The sequence below is a fragment of the Antechinus flavipes genome, chromosome 1 (assembly GCF_016432865.1).
Source record: "Antechinus flavipes isolate AdamAnt ecotype Samford, QLD, Australia chromosome 1, AdamAnt_v2, whole genome shotgun sequence".
In the NCBI taxonomy this organism is placed as follows: Eukaryota; Metazoa; Chordata; class Mammalia; order Dasyuromorphia; family Dasyuridae; genus Antechinus; species Antechinus flavipes.
In genome coordinates this window covers 679,711,456-679,731,967 of record NC_067398.1, presented here as the reverse complement: position 1 = coordinate 679,731,967, position 20,512 = coordinate 679,711,456, and the positions used below count along the sequence as shown (strand labels likewise).

Below are 20,512 nucleotides of genomic sequence, written 5' to 3'. Positions count from 1 at the left end.
AGGGTCAGAGAAGAAACCTCAGAGCACTATATTAATGTCAGCAATTATTCATTTCTACTAGTCCTGAGATCACTCAACCTCCTTTCTCAAGGAAGTCAGTATGAGGCTCATAAGCTTTTGCCTCCTCCTGCTCCTTCTCTTTGTATTTAGAAGACATTAATATGCACATTGGTGATCCCTTGAAGACCCTGCCCTCCCACAACATCTTCCATTACCTCCCTCTTCATGTCAGCCACCCACTGAGATGATCATTGCTAGGGCTTAAGGATGCTACCTTTTCCCCTGAACTCTGAAATTCCCCTGGCTAATCACAACCTCCTATAAGTCTGTCTCTCCCTCTCCCGCCTATTCTATAACATAATGGAGACCTCCAGGTCCTCAATTCCTTCATGGTCCCTTCACCCTCCTGTAGTTTTACTTGTCCCTCACTACACAGACTTGACCCTAAAGTTGACCAGTTCAAATATACACTGAGGCACAGTAGAGGAGAATGCTGGAGTCAGAAACACCTCATTTCAAGTCCCTCCTCAAACATAAGTGAACAATTGCTTAATATCTATTTGCCTCAATTCCCTCAACAAGAATAATTGTAGCATCCAGTTCACAAGACTGTTGTAAGGATCAAATGAGGTAATATTTGTGAAAAAAGCTCATATAAAATATATACTTTATTATAAATATATAACTTTTATATAAATATTATACATATTGTATATAGATTTATATACAAGCATATATGTCTCTGTGTGTATTGTATATATATATATATATATGTATGTATATATTTAAAATCTAGCTCTTATTATTCTACTCTTCAATCTCTTGCCCCCTTGCCCTGCCACCACTCATACCTTGCTCAGAATCCTTGGTTACCTCTGCTGTTCTATTGTGCTCTTCCTCCACAAGATTATATTATATATATAATTATATATTATATTTTATATGTATTTCTATTATATATATATAAGCCTTCTCAGCAAAGGTCTTATCTCTTGCCTTTCTGACAACCCAATGCCCACCCCCAAGTGTTTTCATTTTCTCTTCTTTCTTGCTCTGAATCCATCAATATTCCTCCCCTCCCCTGTTCTCTCCTTCTATACTCTGGTGTTAGAAAAGAGATGACCATTTTCCAAGCCAAAATCAGCCCACTTTTTTGTTATTGAGTCCTGTCCAACTCTCCATGACCCCATTTGGGGGTTTTCTTGGCAAAGATACTGTAGTGGTTTTCCATTTCCTTCTCCAACTCATTTTATAGATAAAGAACTGAGACAGACAGGGTTAAGGGACTTGTCCAGGGTCACACAATAAGTACCTGAGGCTAAATTTGAACTCATTAAGATGACTCTTCCTAATTTCAAGACCTCTACTGTATCCACTTTGCCACTCTGCCACCCAACTGCCCTCAACTTGTATCCTACATCCCATCTCCTTCCTTCTACCCCAGGATATTGTCCTTCCAATCATCTCTCCCTTTTAATTGGCTTTTTCCCAATGTCTATACAAACACTCCCCAGTCTCCAAAGCCTTAAAAAAACAAACAAACCTTAATTTGATCTCATCCTATCCCACTTTTCCCTTTCCTTGCCAAGCTTCTAGAACAAGATGTCTATAGTTCCTGCTTAGGAGGCTCCTCCTACTACTCACTTTCTCCACCTCCCCTTGCAGTCTTGCTTCCAAATCCTACTGAACCTCCAGGGTTACTAAACTACTGGTAAGTCCAATGGTCCTTTTTCAGACCTCATCCCTGCATCTTATGATGCTGTTGACCATCTCCTCCTCCTTTACCTTCCCGGTATTACTCTCACTTAGTTCTGTTCTCACCTCTCTGAGAGTTTCTCAGTCTTCTTTGCTAAATGATTATCCATTTTTTTCTGTCATATGAGCCCAGATATTCTTCATGACTCCATCCTTGAAAATTTTTCAGTAGCCCTCTATGGTCTTTGAAATAAGATACAAATTCCTATCCTGGCATTCAATGCCCTCTACATTCTGGCTCCAACATGCCTTTCCATCCCTATCTCAAAATAATCTCTTTCACACACTTTGTGTTGGAGCCGAATTAGGCTACATCTAGCACCAGCCTGATACATAATAAATACTCGATTGTTCGATCTCCCATCTCCCCATGTCTGGAATACAATCTCTGCTTCTCCATTCATAAGGATGGAATGCTTATTTTCCATCTAGTGTATTTATTGTTGTTATTCAATTTTTAGCAGCATCTGTCTCTTCATGACTTCATCTGGTGTTTTCTTGGTAAAGATACCGTAGTGCTTTTCCTTTTCCAGTTCATTTACAGTTGAGGAAACTGAGGCAAATGGGATTAAGGGACTTACTCAGGGTCACATAGCCAGTAAGTATCTGAGGGCAGATCTGAACTGAGGAAGATGAGTCTTCCAGACACCAGACTTGGTACTCTGTCGATTATGCTACCTATCTGCCCACATCTGATGCTTAAATACTGATTGATTTGTTGAGTCATTCGAGGCTCAGCTTGGGTATCACTTGCTGTGGGAAGCCTCTCTTTTCCCCACATTGTTAGCAATCTCTTCCTTCTCAAATTACCTTCTTTAGGGTGCGTGAGTGAACCTACTCTCATCAGAATTGGCTCCAAGTGTATTCCTGTTGTCACCTGTAAGGTTCTTAAAGACAGGGATCATTTCTTTTTCCTCTCTATAGCCTCAGCCCTTAGCACAATATAGAAATAATGTTTAATAAATGCTTGTTGGATCGAGCTGGGCTATTCCAGATCACCAAACATCTTCAAGGAGTAGATAATGGAGCATTTGTTGGAGATACTGGAAGGAGGATCCTTGCTTGTGGTAACAATTGCTCACTCTCCATCCCTTTCAGTCCCAAGATTCTAAGCTTCTTTCACTGTTTGGACTGCTCAGGGACCCGTACCTCAGTAGTAGGACAAAAGGAGACCCAAAGACTAAGGAAGACTGACCAGCAATTCTAGAACCCAGGTGTCCCAGTTAGTGAAAGAGGGAGAAAAGAGAACCAGCCATCTGTAATACCTGGAAACAGGACAGATCTCAGTCTGAGAGAATCAAGAGTTGGGAGAAGCTTGTTGATTTAACAACCAGCTCTTCACTTTTAGGTTTAGTCTGCATTTTTAACATTTCCCCATTCACTTTTTTTGTTTTTGTTTTCACAGGCAACTGGGGTTAAGTGACTTGCTCAGGGTCACACTGCTAGGAAGTGCTAGTGTCTGAAGCTGAATTTGAACTCAGGTTCTACTGACTCCAGGGCCGTTGCTCTATCCACTGTACCATCTAGCTGCCCCCATTCACTTTTTTAAATCTAGACTTTTTTAAGCAAAGAGACAAAAAAAAAATCAAGCCCTGACTTGTAGTATTTGGGGGCTTTGGAGGTGTAAATGCTTACAGTGAAAAATCTAACACTCAGTCTCTCAAGCTGATAGCAGCTGACTCTAGCATACCCTTCATCCAATCCTTCAGTGTCTTGAAACCAGGTGAATAGCATGGACATCCTTGAGGGTGAGCATCATTTAATTTTTGCCTTTGTACCCAAAATTACCCACGAAGCTTTTCCTCGACTCCTACCTACTAGTGCTTACTCTGTATCTCCATCTCTCAAAACCCCCACACCAAAATTACCTTGTATTATTTTGAACAGAGTCAAGAAGATATAGTGAATAGAAAAGCCCAGCCTTAAAGTCATGAAGAGCTGAGTTCAAATCCTGTCTGTTACTCTTGAACAAATCATTTAATATCTCAATTCTGAATCCTTGCCAGTCAATCACTGAGCATTTATTAAGTATCTACTATGTTCCAGACACTATACTAAGCCTTGGGAACATAAAGGTAAAAGTGTTTGCTTTGGAGAAGATCACAATCTAATGAGGGAAACAACATGCAAATAATTATGTACAAACAGGCTATAGGATAAATTGAAAATAATCAATGAAGAATGGGCCTTAGTTCTGAGGAGAAGAGGGAAGGTTTTTGTAAGGAAGGTAAGATTTTCGATGGGACTTAAGGAAGCCAGGGAAACAAGGAAGCAGATATGAAGAAGGAAACCATTCCAGGCAGAATATACCCAAAGGAGATGGCATGTCTTGGTTGTGAACCAGCAGGGAGACCAGTGTAAAAGATTGAAGATTGCAAGGGACCAGATAAAGGGTGGCTTTGCACCACACAGAGAATATGTTTGATCCAGGAGGCACCGATGTTTAATAAGTAAGGGGGTGACATTTTCAGACCTGCACTGTAGGGCAACCACTTTATCAACTGAGTGAAGGATGGACTGGAGTTGAAAGAGATTTGGGACAGAGAGAGCAATCAATGATTGTTGCAATAATCTAAGTATGAGGTAATAATAGCTGGCATGTATATGGTGTTTTAATCTTTTTATTTTTTTTGGGGGGGGGGAGGTGAGGTAATCAGGGTTAAGTGACTTGCTCAAGGTCACACAGCTAGTGTCAAGTGTCCGAAGCTGGATGTCTAATAGACAGTTGGAGATGCAAGACTAAAAGTCAAGTGAAAAGTTAAGAGCTGAGAAAGTAGATGTGGTAAATGTGGGGAAAATGTTTAGAAAAATTGCACTTGCTTGATTTATATTGGATTACTTGTTGTCTAGGGGATGGGAGAAAAGAGGAGAGAGGGGAAAAAATTTTAAACGCAAGATTTTGCAAGCACAAATGCTGAAAGTTATCTTTGAGGCAGCTAGATGGCTCAGTGGATAGAGAACTGGCCCTGAAGTCAGGAAGATCAGAGTTCAAATCCAGCTTCAGACGCTTAATAGTTACTAGCTGTGTGATCTTGGGCAAGTCACTTAACTCCAATTGCCTTAGCAAAAAATACAAATAAAAGGAAAAAAAAGAAAACTATATTTGTATGTATTTTGAAAAATAAAAAACTATTATTATAAAAAAATTTAAAAGAAAAAAAAAAAGAAACTAGATCTGGGAAGCAATAAAATCCAAATAATCGAATCCATGGGAACTGATAAAGTCACCAAACCTTACCTAGCACATAATAGGTGCTTAATAAATATTTGTTATCTTGATCATTGACTCTACACTACTCTCTAAAGACTATTGCAGAGAAGGCACTGGCCTGCATTGGTAAAAGCCAGGAACTCCTTGCACCAATAAAATCATAATCGCTATTATCCCCTCTGGATTTTGTCTATATTTTCTTGTTGTTGACTCATTTCCTACTCATTGTGATTCCATTTGGTGTTTTCTTAGCAAAAATCCTGGAAGCACGTCTTTTTGTGGTGGCAAAGAATTAGAAAATGGGTAGAAGCCCATCAATTGGGGAATGGCTGAATAAGTTGTGGTCTATGAAGGTAATGGAATATTATTATTCTATTAAAAAAACTATGAACAAGCTGATTTCAGAAAGGCCTGGAAAGATTTACATGAACTTATGCTGAATGAAACAAGCAGAACCAGGAATACACTGTACACAGTAAGAACAAGATTGTGCAATGATTAACTATGAGAGACTAGATTTTTCTCAGTGGTTCAGTGACCCAAGGAAATGCCAATAAACTTTGGATAGAAAATTTCCTCTGCATCCAGAAAGAGAACTTTGGAGATTGAATATAAATCAACACATTTTATGTTCACTTTTTTTCCTCTCTCATGGTTTTTCCCTTTTGTTGTGATTTTTCTCTCCCAACAAGTTCATAAAGAAATGTATATATAAAAATTAATGTACATATATAACCAGGAGGAAAAAAAAAAGCCCCAAAGATACTAAAGGGCTTTGCCCATTTCCTCCTGCAGTTCATTTTGCAGATTAGGAAACTATGGCAGAGTAAAGTGACTAATCCAGGGTCACACAGCTAGTAAATGTCTAACAACAAATTTGAATTCAGGAAGATGAGTAATCTTGATTCCAGTTAATGCAGTCTATTCCCTGCCCCACCTAGCTCTCCCAGCTTTGAAATTACCTTGGATGATAGTGTATCTATATCTGTCTACATCTCCATGCTATTTACCCTCAATAGAATATAAACTGCTTGGGGAAGGTATTATTTTACTTTTTGATCTTTGAATTACCAACAGTCAGAACTGGCACACACCAAGTATTTCATTAGCAGTAGGTGCTTAATTAAAGTTTTTTGGCTGATTGAATTATAGGATCATAGAATTAGAACTAAAATGGACCTCAGAGATCAAGTAAGTTGACCTCCCCATTTTAATGGATGAGCAAACTAAGATCCAGAGAGGTTCAATGTCACACAGATAATAAAATTACAGATCTAAATCCAGCATTCTTCCATTGTACCATGTTTCCTAGCTTAGCACCTGGCACGCAGTAGGCACTTAATAATGTTAGCTGAACAGAATTAGATTGATGCAATTGTGGGAAGGTGATATAGAGAGGAAAGCTATGTTTGTCAGTCCCTGAGACTGAAAAAAGATTGGTCCCCAAGCAGGGAAGAAAAGAATCTTGGTCCAGACATCAGACGGATCCCAAAGTTGATGCTCATAAAAGGAAGGGACAACCAGAAAAAAATGCACCATGTTCTCCCAGGCTGAGAGTGAAATGACTTTCAAAGGCTTTGTTTATGGACTGGGAGGTTGGTATGTTTGAGTTGTCCCAGGCGTAGGCTTAGGCAGAGGTAGACCAACTTTGAAGAAGGAGAACAGAACTTTGCAAATTTTTTTGTGTTTTTTTTTAAATATGACTGACGAGGAAAAGGAAGGACCTAAGAGTCTTCTAAGCTGTCAATCTAAGCTGAATGAGCCAGCCTTTTCCTGAAGTTTCAACATCTATCTGCCTTTGTTCCATTTGATGATTTGACTGTTTCCTGCATTTAAGACTTGCATTAGGGATTAGGAAAAGGACCAGAGTGGGCAAGATGGGCAGGGAAGAGTTTTTCATTTTGTTTTGCTGTTTTTTCCTTTGCCCAAGGAGGACCGGGGAACATTGAAGACAATTTGTGACTTGGACAAAAGGGTCAAGGACCCCAGTAAAAGAATAGTCAAGTGAGGGACAGGATCTAAGGCTATGGCTAATATTGGCTTCTGGAAGTAAATTTAATAGATGATTATTGTATTAGGTTTGCAGATCATTAGAAGGGTTACAAAAAAGAGGTCATTAGATCATAGTTTTGGAGCTGAAAGGGACCTTGGAGAATTTCTAATCCAACTCCCCTGTTTTAAAGCTGAAGAAACAGAGGTCCAGAGGGTTTAAGCCCAGAGAAAACTTACCCATTGTCATACAGTAAGAAGTGGCCAAACCAGGATTCAGACTTAAGCCCTTGACCAAATCTACCATACTCTCCACTATATTACACTCCCTTTGTCAGAGAGCTAAGAAACCTTAGAGAAGGATCATAAAACCAGAGGAGTCCAAACTGAAAATGTGGTAGAATTGTGCTGGACTTGGAGACAAAGCAAAACAGGATTTAAATATTGTCCTAACAAGTAAATGACTAGATAGCTTAGTGGATAGAGTATTGAAGTTGGAGTGAGAAAAAATTGAGTTTAAATCTAGCCTTATATACTAGCTGTTTGACCCTGGGCAAGTCACTTAGTCCTGTTTGTCTTGATCCACTGAAGAAGAAAATGGCACACCATTACTGTATTTTTGTCAAGAAAACCCCATCGACAACATCGGCATGATGTGGTTCAAGGCATCACAAAGAGTCATACAAGACTGAACAACAACTGATAATTAATCACTATGTAATAATAGTCAAATTATTTTATCTCTCTAAGCCTCAGTCTCCTCATCTGTAAAGTGGGATTGATAATACCTGCAGTATCTATCCTGTAGGGTAATTGCAGACTTAAATAAGATTATATAAAAAGTTCCAGGGAAGTAGAACCAAGGCAATGATGTAAAGACAGGAACTTGCCTGAATTCTCCCTCAAAACTCTCCAAATACCTTTAAATAATGACTCTAAACAAATTCTAGAGCTGCAAAAAGATAGAGTGAAACAATTTTCCAGCTTAAGGTAACTTGGAAGGTTGTCAGAAAAGATCTTTTGCACCAGGATGAGAGAGGAACACAATCCAGCACAGGTCTTGCCAGTGCAGACAAGCAAAACAGGATCCAAAGTGACTGAATTAGTGACAACAGCAGTGGTTTCTAGCTCAGTCCAAGGACAGTAGAGGAATCACGCAACAAGTCAGAAGTTTACAGGGATCCCTTTGTTGGCACCAGGGACAGGACTCTGTTGCATTGCCTATGTTTGGATCTGGATTGCAGTCTTAGGGCTTAGTTCCTTAATATCAGAAGCACTAGCAAAACAGAGCTTGTGGCCATAAGGGATCAGGGATTCTGTGGTCCCTCACTTGTAGTCATTCACAGACCAGTGCACAGCACAGAAAAATAATAAACACATTTTTCCATAGATCATACCACCTTGGAAAAACCAAAAACTTACATGTCTCCAAAATTATTCCTGAAAACAGCCACACCAAAAACCCTGAAGCTTGAAACAGTGCTCCTGCACTTGGGAAGCAGAGCCCCACTTTAGCATATGCTTAAAAGTCAAGAAATAGGCTGAGCAAAAAATAGAAAAAAAAATTCCAACCAAAAAAAGTTACTTTGGGACAAGGAAACCAAAACTTGCACTCAGAAGAAAACAACAAAGTCAAAATTCCTGCATCCAAAGCCTCAGGGGGAAAAATGAATTGGTCTTAGGCCATGAAAAAGCTCAAAGGGGATTTTTAAAATCAGGTAAGAGAGAGAGGTAGATGAAAAATTGGAAAAGAAATGAGAATGATGTATGAAAATCATTTTTTAAAAGTCAGTAGTTTGCTAAAGAAGGCACACACACACACACACACACACACACACACACACTCATTAAACACATACAACACTTCAAAAACAAAATGAGCCAAACAGTAAGAGAGGCACAAAAATACAATGAAAAGAAGAATGACTTAAAAACAGAATTGGCCAAATGGAAAATGACATAAAAATTCACTGAAGAGAAGAACTCTTTAAATAATAAAACTGACCAAATGGAAAAAGAGGTGAAAAACTCTCTGAAGAAAATAAATCCTTAAAAATTAAAATTGGGCAAGTAGAAGCTAATGACTTTATGGGATATCAAGAAACAATTAAAAGAATTTTTAAAAAGTGAAATATTTTCTTGATCTAGCTCTTGCAATACATGTCTCAATTTCATTATCAACGTGGACATCCCTGGAAAGTATCCTGCCAAGGTAAGAGAACTTATTCACAACATTCAAAATTTCACCATTTACTGTAACTGATGGTTCCTCATATGATGTTGGTACTGGCTGATGGAGGAGCTGGGTTTTCTTGGTGTTAACTGTTAGACCAAAATTAGCACAAGCAGCAGAGTGTGGGAGAGGATAGATATTAGACTGACTATCAAACTGAAGGTCTGCAGAGCCATTGTGCTGATCTCATTATTGTATGCCTGTGAAACGTAGCCAGTATTCAAATGCCATCCAAGAAAGTGAATCGCTTCCATTTAAATTATCTTAGGAAGATCCTGAAGATTACCTGGCAGGATGAGATACCAGACAATGAGGTCCTTTATCAAACTAAACTGCCAAGAATTCAAACTCTGCTGCAGAGAGCACAACTCTGTCAGGATGGCCCCATTGTTCAAATGCCAAATGTACACTTGCCAAAGTAATTATTTTATGGAGAACTTGCACAGGGAAAGAGCTCATAAGAGGGTCAGGAAAAGTGATACAAGGACACTCTCAAAGTCTCTCTTAAGAACTTTAGAATTAATTGTATGACATGGGACTCACTGGTACAGGACTGCCCAGCATGGCGTGCCCTCATCAGAGAAGGTGCTGTGCTCTATGAGCAAAGCAGAACTGAATTAGCTCAGAAGAAAAGTGAGATGCATAAAATTAGAGAAGCTATCCCGAATGTTCATAGGGATTATTTCTGTCCCACCTGTGGCAGAGCACTCTGAGCTCATATTGATCTGATCAGCCACAGTTGGACACACTACAACTCGACTATAAAATAGTAATGTCATTTTGGTTTTCTTTGAGAACGAAGGACAACAATCAACCAATCAGCTTCCTTGATCAAGAATTCTGAAATGGTACTCGGGTAAGCAGCACATATACTATAATTAGAACATACAAAACAGATTAGCATGGCTTCTGTTCAAAGAAAACATGCAAAATTATAAAGCATTCCATATTTAAAGAGTTCTGAAGCTGTTTTAATCAGAAGCCCAAGTTCCTGTCATTCCATCTCTCCCTAGGCCTTCTTCCTCCTTTTAAACACATTTTTCATCCTCATAGTGACCTTTAATCCTTCCATCCCTCACTGACCCTTGGAACCCATCCCTTTTTCAAAGTTTCCAATTACTGTAGAGGACATTTTAATTTTTCAGTCTCCTGGTTTCAAAATCTCCAAATTATCTTCATCTCCTGCCTCTTATTTACTCATATAGACCTATTTATCCTTTATTTCCTATCTTTGCAATTTTGTAATATATATATATAATACAAACACACATTCTGACTGGTGAGATAGCTTGCACCTTGCTACACATATATAGATCTATATATATAATATATATAATGTATATATACATTTGTGGAAAGATTGGGAGGGGGAAGGGATATCTGGTGTCTCACCAATTAGAAGGTAACCTTCTTGATGAAAAAGGCATGTTTTTAAGTGTGAACCACTACATAGAATTCCTAATCCCTCAATTTTTGTCCACCTGCATTTTTTATTTCCTTCACAGGCTAATTGTACACTATTTCAAAGTCTGATTCTTTTTGTACCGCAAAATAACTCTATGGACATGTATACATATATTGTACTTAACATATACTTTAACATATTTAACATGTATTGGTCAACCTGCCATCTGGGGGAGAGAGTGAGGGAGAAGGAGGGAAAAAGATGGAACAGAAGGTTTTGCACTTGTCAACGCTGAAAAATTACCCATGAATATATCTTGTAAATAAAAAGCTATAATAAAAAAATTAAATAAAAAAGAAAAAGGCATGTTTTTGTATTTTGCATGCCCAATTTTTATCTTTTTATCCTGTGATAGCTCTCTCTATCCAAGGACAGGATTAAAGCCACTTTTTTATTTTTTAGCTATACTAAACTAGATAAAAATACTTTTAAATGGGATCAACTAGGAACTGAAGAACAGGGCCTGTACACCTTCAAATCAAAGTCATATCATGAGACACTGGTTCATATCCTAAGCAATTCATAATAAAAGAAACTGCTATCTTAGAACAATTTCCTATTTCTAGTACAATTTATTCACTGAATTCTCGAGGATATTTTAGGGTCTGTATTTGTAACATGGAGATTTGTCTATTGTAATACAAAAGATAGAGAACTTCTGATATATAATTTTGGTTACCTGATCATATCTCTCTTTCCAGGTATTTAATAATTATTAACTGGAAATTCATAGAAAAATGGTAAGAAACTTCTACAATTTTTTTTGCATAATCTGTCTCCACCTCTCAGAATCTGGGCTCTAATAATTGAGCTTTTCTCTCATCTTATCCTCAGCCAGAACTCCAGGCATTCTTGGCCATGACATTCCTACCCTCATCCCTCTTTCCTTTTCCAGTTATTCTTTATGTGTTGTCTTCCTTCATTAGAATATAGTCTCCTTCAAGACAGGCAGGTACTATTTTACTTGCTTGTATTTGTATCCCCAGCACTTAGCACCTGGTACCTGGTACCTCAATAACATATGTTTATTTTAATTCCAATTACCTACCCATCTGTCTGTCTCTGTCTCCTTCTCTTTCCCTCTCCCACTATCTATCACTCTATCATCTACCTAATCAAGTTGTTAATGGAATTTTTCATGGATGTTATCCATAAAGGGCCCTTTGATTCTCCTCTTAGATCTTAGCCCTTTCATAGTCTCCATCCAATCAATACTGGCCACATTTGATAAATATGGTGATATGCACTTATTGTCTGCCTCTACTACTATTCTGTAAAATTATATTTGTCTACATCAATCAATTAAGTACTTACTATGTGTCAAGCACTGTGTTAAGTCCTGGTAATACACAAAGAGGCAAGAGACAGTGCCTATCTTCAAGGAACTTACAATTTAACATGTGTTCCACAAGAAATTCTACATATTTTTAACTTATTTATGTACTCTGAGAATATCTATCACTCCTTTTCCTCTTTTTATATTAGCATTATTATGGGGAGGAAGAGGAAGAAGAGAAGGAGGAAATAAGGACTGCAAAGGCCTTTTCCAGAGGTTAAGAACAGACCTAGGGACTCAGGATAAAGCATTGCTTTCATCCATATGAAAAGGAATAGAGTGAGGAGGGATTATTTCTGGTTTAAATCCATCTTCCTCCAGGCAATGGATTATGAAAACACTATCCAATAATTGCTGTCTAAGGAAAGAGGGAGAGTAAAGGGAGGGAGAAAAATTTTGAACACAAAGTTTTGCAATGGTAAATGTTGAAAACTAGCTATACATATATTTTGAAAATAAAAAGCCAAAAAAAAAGGAATAATTTTTTTAAAAGCCTAATATCCAATGTCCTCCTCAATTTTTAGTGTGATATTCCAGCAGATCCCCAGTGTAAACTGTTAGAACCATCATTCTTAACCCTGCATGCAGGGTTGTTATCAATATCATCGACATCAGACATTGTTTCTTCCCCCAATAATCTATAATAATCATCATTATCCCCATTAATTGGTCCAGTCTATAACTTTTAAACCCCTAACTGGGATCAACTTGGCACAGGCAAATTACTTACTTACTGATGTCTAGGCTGGAGCAGAACTGATAAAGAGTGGTAGGGGGAGAGTTTCCAGGTCCCACAAAGAGAAATGGTCCTAAATGTAGAGCTGAAAAATGAGAAACCCATTCATACAGGGTCCTGCCTAGATCCTAATGTCTCAACACCCACCCATTCCTACTGTCCTTTCAAACCCAGCTTAATGGTTCCCTCCCCGCCCCCCAGCTGATCAGTCCAGGTTTCACCCCATCCTTCAATTCCTTAGTCTGAACATTCAGTTTATTCTGTCTCCTTGCTCCATTCTAACTCTGACTATATCCTAAACTCCCAGATCTAACTTACTTTTGAAACCCCAATGTGATTGTCTATCGAACCTTAGTCTAATAATATTCTATTCCCTCTATCTGACTACTTGAGAATCTCCAGCTGATCTTATCCTAATCCATCCCCTTCCCCCCCAGTCTGTCTTCCCTGTCTTCCCAATATGACCACGCCAAAGCATCCAGTCTGACCAGGCCCTAAACTGTCCAGTTTGAATATGTTCCAATCTCCAATTTTACTATTTCTTTGACTCCCTGGTCTGACCATTCTTATATCCCCAATTTCTCTCCCAATCTCCCATCCTAGCCTGACCATCTCCCACATCTCAACCCTCAACCCTGAAATACCCAGTCTGACAATCCTGTGAGGCAGTGGTTTGACTGTTCCCTCAGCACATTTAGCCTACTCTGGCTATCCCTTAAATTTATCACTCCCTTATCCCCACAGTTTGACTGCTCCCTGACCATTCCCTGACATTGCTACTTAGCCAACACATGGAGCTAAAGAAATGCCCAACCCAGCCCTCTAACACCCTGGACTGGGGGATTCTGGGCCCTAGCAAAGAGAGCCTTCCTTCCCCAAAACATAGTGCCCATGTTTCTTTCTTTCTCTTTCGTAACTGGGAACCACGAGGCTGAGTGCCTCAAGGCAGAGGCACTTAAATTATAGGAAGAGGGAGTCCACACCATGGGAAAATATGGGCTTCCTAACTCTCAGAGTCTCCCCACCCATACCAGTCTAGGACAGCAGCCAGGATGGGGGTTTGAAAAAGGAAAAAGCTCACCTCTGAAGGTTCCAAGGGTCTAGGCCCAAAGGCTTCCTTGCCTCCCTCAGCCTTCTTCAGTCCTTTGGAGGGCCAAGTGCCATGGAGGGAAAGACCTGCCTGGGTGCCAGGGCCTAGGGGGTGCGAAGGCAGTCAGGGGACAGGGTCCAGGCCCAGTCACCAGTGCCCCTAGTTACCACCTTCTGTCAACGAATCTGGTTGTTGACTAGTTTCTCTGAAATGTGACCTATTTCCTTGATGCAGAGACAGGAAAGAAAAGGCTACAGAAAGAGAAAACCACCCACCCATACATGAAGGGAGCAATCAAGGCTTTGAAGTTTACGTCAGAGTCACAAAGTGCTGTGTATGGGGGAAAATCTGCAAGCTGGGGGTAGGCAGAGTTTCTGGACCCAGACCCAGAGGCTGCCTTACTCTCCCTCCCAGAAGATCATTTACCACATGATTCCTAGGATCCTACATATAAAACTGAAGTGACTGGTCCACGGCGACCACAGAGGGTCAAGCTCTAGCCTAGAACAAGCATTGGTAAGTTCCTTTGTATCCTGGTTCCCTTAGCAATCAGTCTGCTGAAGCCTCTAGATCCTCCTCAAAATCATATTTGTAAATGCATAAAATAAAAAAAAATCGGATAACAAAGGAAACCGATTATACGGAAGCACAGTTCTAAAACTGTTTTTACAAAGCCAAGTCTACAGAGTGCAAGTTAAGAACACTTGCTTAGAACCAGTGTTATTTATACTATATCATGATGACACGAGTGAACTCTGTATGACCGGAGTGAACTCTGTAAAAATCTTGTAAAATCACAATTTAATCTGCAAAAATCCAGACTTCAAATAATTTCACATTCTTTCAAGAGGGAGATAATCAATACCATTCAAGGGACAAATCAAATTCCTATTGATCTCTGGGAAGTCACAGTCATAGGAAAAACTTCACATTCAACTGAGAAATCCTGGTCTGATTCTCAGACCTCCCTTTGCAGATTTTCTCCATTGAGGAAATAGGCCCGCTAAAGGAAAGCCTCTTAGTGAAAAATAAAACCTACCTTTGTCACAGCCTCCTGGGTTAGGGGCTTCCGAACCTGCTTCTCTGAGCAAAAGGAATCCCACTCAGTCACACACTTCATCAATTATAGCACTCTACCTGCTTTAAGCAGGGTGAGAGCTCACTTACGGTTTACATGGGCCCCAAGTCGTCCCTCCTTCCTCCACCATGATTACATTCATAACCAAAGGAAAGGGGGTCCCCAGAACTTGTGGTAGGACTAAAGTCCACAAGATTCCAGCCTTCCTCCCAGGCAGATACATCTGTACCCCTCCAACCACTGCCTTCAGCTCCTAGGTCAAAACTTGATCAAACCCAAATCCACAGCTGGTTCACAGTCACCAGTGCTGCTGGCTGAGCCCCTCTTTGGGACAGAATATTAATGATGAAAGTTTCCAGCATTCCCTGTGAGAGATCAGATTCTGAAGGAATCCCAACTCACCTTGGAATCACAGAATGTCAGGCTTGGAAGGAACATTAGGGTTCTTCCCATCTAACCCCTGTCCTTTCCTTTTTGTAGCAAAGGAAACTAAAGAAGGTTAGAGACAGGGAGGGAGCTCTTGTCCATGGTTTCAGAATAAGTGGGGGGGGGGGGGGGGAGGGAGATTCTGACTCAGGCCTAGGGCTCTCTCTACTATAGTTGCTGTCTAAGGGTCTTCTTAGAGGAGACCTTAACCTGGAGTCTTGAATAGATTTCATGGGGTGTACAATTTTTTTTTAATGACATGATCTTATTTTAACTAATCTCTTGCTGAAATTTAGCATTTCCTTCTGATGTGGTTTGAATGGTCTCCATTCCTGGTGGTCAAGAGGTTAGTGGCAATAAGAGAGTTATTACAATATCCCCTTTAGATCGGCCACAGATTTAAAAGTGAAAGAATTCACTTATTCCTGAATTATTAGTTGCAAAATGAAAGTTTATTGTTGAATAGAAATCAGTTTGCCAAGAGACTGACTTCTATAGTGACAGAGTTCTATTGGGAAATGGAATTTTGGCGCTGAAAGAATGCTCAGCGGGCAGAATCCTAGCAAAGTGCATGGGCCATCTGCAAAGAGCTTAGCTCTAGAAAGCTGTTTCAGTTGTGTCATGACCCCATCTGGGATTTTCTTAGCAAAGATAGTGATTTGCCATTTCCTTCTCCAGCTCATTTTACAGATGACGAAACTGAAGCAAATGGAGTTAAGTGATTTGTCCAGGGTCACACAACTAAGCCAAGTCAGGAATTGAACTCAGTAATTCACCATTACCTGCCCCTGATATCTCCATTCAATTTAATTCTTCACTGGGTTTGTCCCATTCCCAAATGGCTCAAACATGAAGACATTTCCATGGCAGGTGTCCTAGTTCTTCAGATTGGGGGAGGAGAGGAGGGGTTTCCCCAATCACCCTTGTTTGTTATAGGATAAATAAGGTATATACTTCCTCTGGTTTCTCACTGACACCATCACTTCAATTTAATTCATTAATTGAATTTTTATTAAGCAGCTCAGTTTAATCAATAATTGTCATATATCGAGCACACAACTTATATGGGGCACTGGGCATATAAAAATGAAACAATCAGGGACAGCTAGGTGATGCAGTGGATAAAGCACCAGCCCTGAAGTCAAGAGGACCTGAATTCAAATTTGACCTCAAACACTTAACATTTCCTAGCTGATCAGAACCAGTGAGTATAAGGGGCTAAAACTCTTGAGTTGATGCACTGAGGTTGGAAAACTGAGCACTTAAGGCTAACTACCAATTGGACAATACTCTATTAGCACATGCTTGGAAAATGGCCGGCCCCACTATTCTGTGTTGGTTCAATCTTTTGGTGTATACAGAGAATTGTGGGAAGAACTAGGGGGTGGAGTAAGACTAGCCAGAGTCACTTTGGGGAGTGGGGGCAAAGAGGAGAGGTCGTAGAGATCCTGCATTCATCCAATCCACTTCTACCCCTAAAGACCAAGAATAAAGACTAAGGACTTTTGTTTATCCTGATTCCGGCTGACTCTAAGATATCCAAGGTGCTAAAGCAATCTTCACAAGTGGGGGCTGGGAGAGCCTCACTCAGATCCAGTGGGAGCTGGGACAAGCCCAGATATCCTATTGGAATTCAAAGGGATGCTTTTGACCAGAGTTTGTATTTGAATCAAAAGCTCTGGCATCCTGGACTGGAGAGGATATGTTTCAGCCAGGATTGGCTGGGAATCTGAAAGGAATCACAAATCAATAGGAAATATAGTTTCTTAAAGGGATCCCATCTCGCTTCAATAATGGGCATCTTCCAGGCTTCAATTTACTAGCTGTATAACCTTGGGCAAGTCAGTTTGCCTCAGTTTCCTCATCTGTAAAATGAGCTAGAGAAGGAAATGATAAAAAAAAACACTCCAGGATCTTTGCCAAGAAAACCCCAACGGGGTCATGAAAGAATCAGACTCAACTTAAAAACAACTGAACTGATGATGATGATTAATATGTGGTAAGAAGAGACAAAGACAATGAATACAGACAAGTTTGGAGAGACTTATGTGAAATGATGCAACAGAAGGGAAGTAGAGTTCCCCCAAAAAAGACTTGAGAAGACACCTTCCTTTATTCTTTTACAAAGGCAAGCAGCCCATGGCTGCTCATTACTTGTGTTTTCAATTTTTTTTGAAATGTATTAATTGATTGATTTGCTGAATTTTTTTCTATTCTATTTCTTTTTTTAAATTTTTTTGTTGTATAAGATGGAAAAGAGAGAGTTGTTGTTGTTGTTGTTATTTAATCGTATCCTACCTTTTGTGCCCTCATTTGGGATTTTCATAGCAAAGATATTGGAGTGGTTTGCCATTTCCTTCTCCAGTTCATTTTATAGAAGAGGAAACTGAGGCAAAAAGGGTTAAGTAATTTGCCCAAGATCACACAACTATTAAGTGTCTGAGGCTGGGAAGTCAGGAACTGAACTCAGGAATTCAACACCTCGCTGCCCCTAATGTCTCCACTCAGTTCAGAAGATGGAAGATGATGTCTTCCAAACTCCAAGTCAGGCATTGTGCCATTTATCTGTCCAGGAAGAAGAATTCCCCGGGGTGGGGGGGAGGCTGGGGAGAGGGGAATGGAAAGGAATTTTAGGTGATGTAAAAACAAAAGAAAATAAACTTTTATTTTAAAAAAAGTGAGATGTAGATCATCATTGATGGAGGAAGTTTTGAGTTTCTACACTGGGAATTCCCCACTGATGAAGTCAATTGCTATGGGAGGTGGAGTGGGAGGGATTTTACCCAAGAGACTCTGTTAGCTACTAGGACCCCTTTGAGAATAAAGGATGAATAACAGCAGCAGTAACAACAAGGAACACAAAAGACGTAAGTGAAAGTCCCTCTCCTCAGAGAGTTTACATTCTATTGGGGAGAGGTAGGGATGGAGATATATAACATGTATAGAAATAAATACAAGACTGTTTGAGGAAGGAGAAAGTAATAGCAATTTGGAGTAAAGAAGGTTTCCCACAAGAATCAGCACTTGATCTGAGTCCTGAAGGAAAAAAAGATGTCTCAGAGATAGAGGTGAAGAGGGAGGATCAGCTAGGGGGTGCAGTGGATAGAGCACCAGCCCTGAAGTCAAGAGGACCTGAGTTCAAATCTGGTCTCAGACACTTAACTGTCCTGGCTGTGTGACCCTGGGCAAGTCACTTAATCCAATTGTCTCAGCAAAAAAAGAGGGAGAGATGAAGAGGGAGTGAATTCCAGGCATGAGAGCTAATCTGAGTGAAGGCATAGAGTGGAATGTTGGATTTGAAGTACAGCTAATGATCCAGTTTGGCTGAAATGTAAAGTGTGCACAGGGAAGAAAGGAAAATTAAGAACGGGGAGGCAGGTTGGAATAAGATTGTGGAGGGCTTTAAATGCCAGGTTGAAAAACTTAAATTCTGGAGCCCCTGAAGATGTAGGTGAAAGAAAGCTTCTAGCAGTAAGAGAAAGAGATGAAGGATGCAAGAGTTTTTATGAAGAACATAAGGGAAAGATACAATTATGTAAATTGAAAGCTCAATAAAAGAAGTTAATCTCTAAGTAACAGAAATCCTGTGAAGGTCCCACTGAAGAGATAATGATACATATCTCCTCCCTCATGGCAAAGAGATAGGAAAACTACTAGGTTCTTGTATATATTGTCAGAAAAGGATATTTCTACATAGGATGTTTTATCTTGATAGTTTTTCTTTGCCACAAGAAAGAGCTTTATTTAGGGGAGTGGGGTGATAAATGACCTGCACAAAAGCAAAATATATCAATAAATGGATTTTCTAAAATATCGCAGTAAAGCAAGATCCCAGAGGGTATGATGAGCAGCAGTGGGGAGAGAATCAAAGATAGGGAATGGAGGGAGTGAATGGTGGAGCTAAACTGAGTGAAAAATGAGAGAGGAGGCAAGGTTAAGAAGTTTTCCAATGATAATGACAGACTGGAAAGTTCTGAGAAGAAAAATCACTGGTTTTAGCAATAAAGAGATTATGAGTTATCTTGGAGGGAGTGGTTCCACTGAATGTGTAAAATTGGAATCCAGATTACAATGGGGTGAAAATGAGTGGGAGGTTTAGAAAGAGGCAACAAGTATAAACAGCTTTCTAGGTGTTTGTCAGTGAAAAAAGAAAGACATAGGACCTTAGCTTAAGAAAAGGGCAGGGTCTAGTGAAGTAGCTTGACTGTATTTGCAGGCACTGAGAAGGCAATTGATAGGGAGAGGCGATATTTGAAGTGACTAGTTCTCAAATAAGTCATGAGATGAAGGTTCTAATAGGACCTCTTCCTCAGAGGAGGAAATAAAAGAGCAGAAAATAAGGGATCACATAGAATGATTCTGAGGTGTGGAGGGAAAATGGGGAGCATATGAAGGTTAATTGACTTTCTCAATAAAATGATTATCTTGATACTCTATTGAGAGGGAGAACTATGTTCTCCTCTCTGACCATTCATTCTCTGTCTCTTTTGCTAGTTCCTCCCCCAGATCACACCCTCTAACTACAGGTGCCCTTCAGGGTTTTGTTCTCTATTCCTTCTATACTACTTTAAGAGAGAAGAGAAATTTTGAAATAGACACTGGCGGGTCAGGGGAGGGCATAGGACAGGAGTCAAATAGGGAATATAAAAGGATTGCTTTTACAATATTAAGTACCCTAGTTGACAGCTACATGACTCCTTCCATCTTTTAGTGAACAGGGTAGTGGTCACCCATATCAAGGTATGGCAAGGCATTAGCAGTCGTACATGCCATATTTCAAGGACATTAACCAACCAGAGTCCAGAAGGATAGGGAAATGAAAAGTCTTGAGTATTGATTGAAGGATCTCTCTGGTTTCTCATTCTTAATACTTTCTTCTCTTTAAGTTTTTGACACATAAATTGCTCCTGGTTCTCCTCCTACCTCTCTGACCATTAGTTCTCTGTCTTCTTTACTAGATCCTCCTCCAGATCATGCTCTCAAATTATGGGTGTCCCTCAGCATTCTGTTCTTTATTCCTTCTCTATTACTCGATTTGATGAGTCATCAGCTACCATAAATTTAATGAGCATCTCTTTGCTCGTGATTCTCGAACCAACTTGTCCTGCCTCAACCTCTTTGCTGTCTTCCAGGATCACATCTCCAAATGCCTTTCAAATCTCTCAAATGAGATGTACCCATCTAAAACTCAAT

At 39.8% G+C, this 20,512-nt stretch overlaps 1 protein-coding gene and 1 non-coding gene across 4 annotated transcripts in view; one reads left to right on the top strand and one right to left on the bottom strand.

Moving 5' to 3' along the window:
• LOC127545311 (tyrosine-protein kinase ZAP-70) overlaps positions 1-14,060 on the bottom strand; it is a 42,052-nt gene extending 27,992 nt beyond the window's left edge. For 2 of the 3 annotated variants that reach the window (XM_051972493.1, XM_051972492.1), the window contains exons 1-2: positions 13,807-14,060; positions 12,724-12,810 (exon numbers count right to left, since the gene is read on the bottom strand). The gene's annotated coding sequence lies outside the window, so the exon portion shown is untranslated. Of the gene's footprint in view, positions 1-12,719; positions 12,811-13,806 lie in introns of all 3 variants that reach the window. The other variant, XM_051972491.1, reaches the window with a different exon arrangement.
• LOC127546078 (U6 spliceosomal RNA) lies at positions 10,037-10,142 on the top strand. The gene has a single exon (XR_007949939.1). It is a non-coding gene; the product is annotated as a U6 spliceosomal RNA (small nuclear RNA).
• Positions 14,061-20,512: the final 6,452 nt, after the last annotated feature.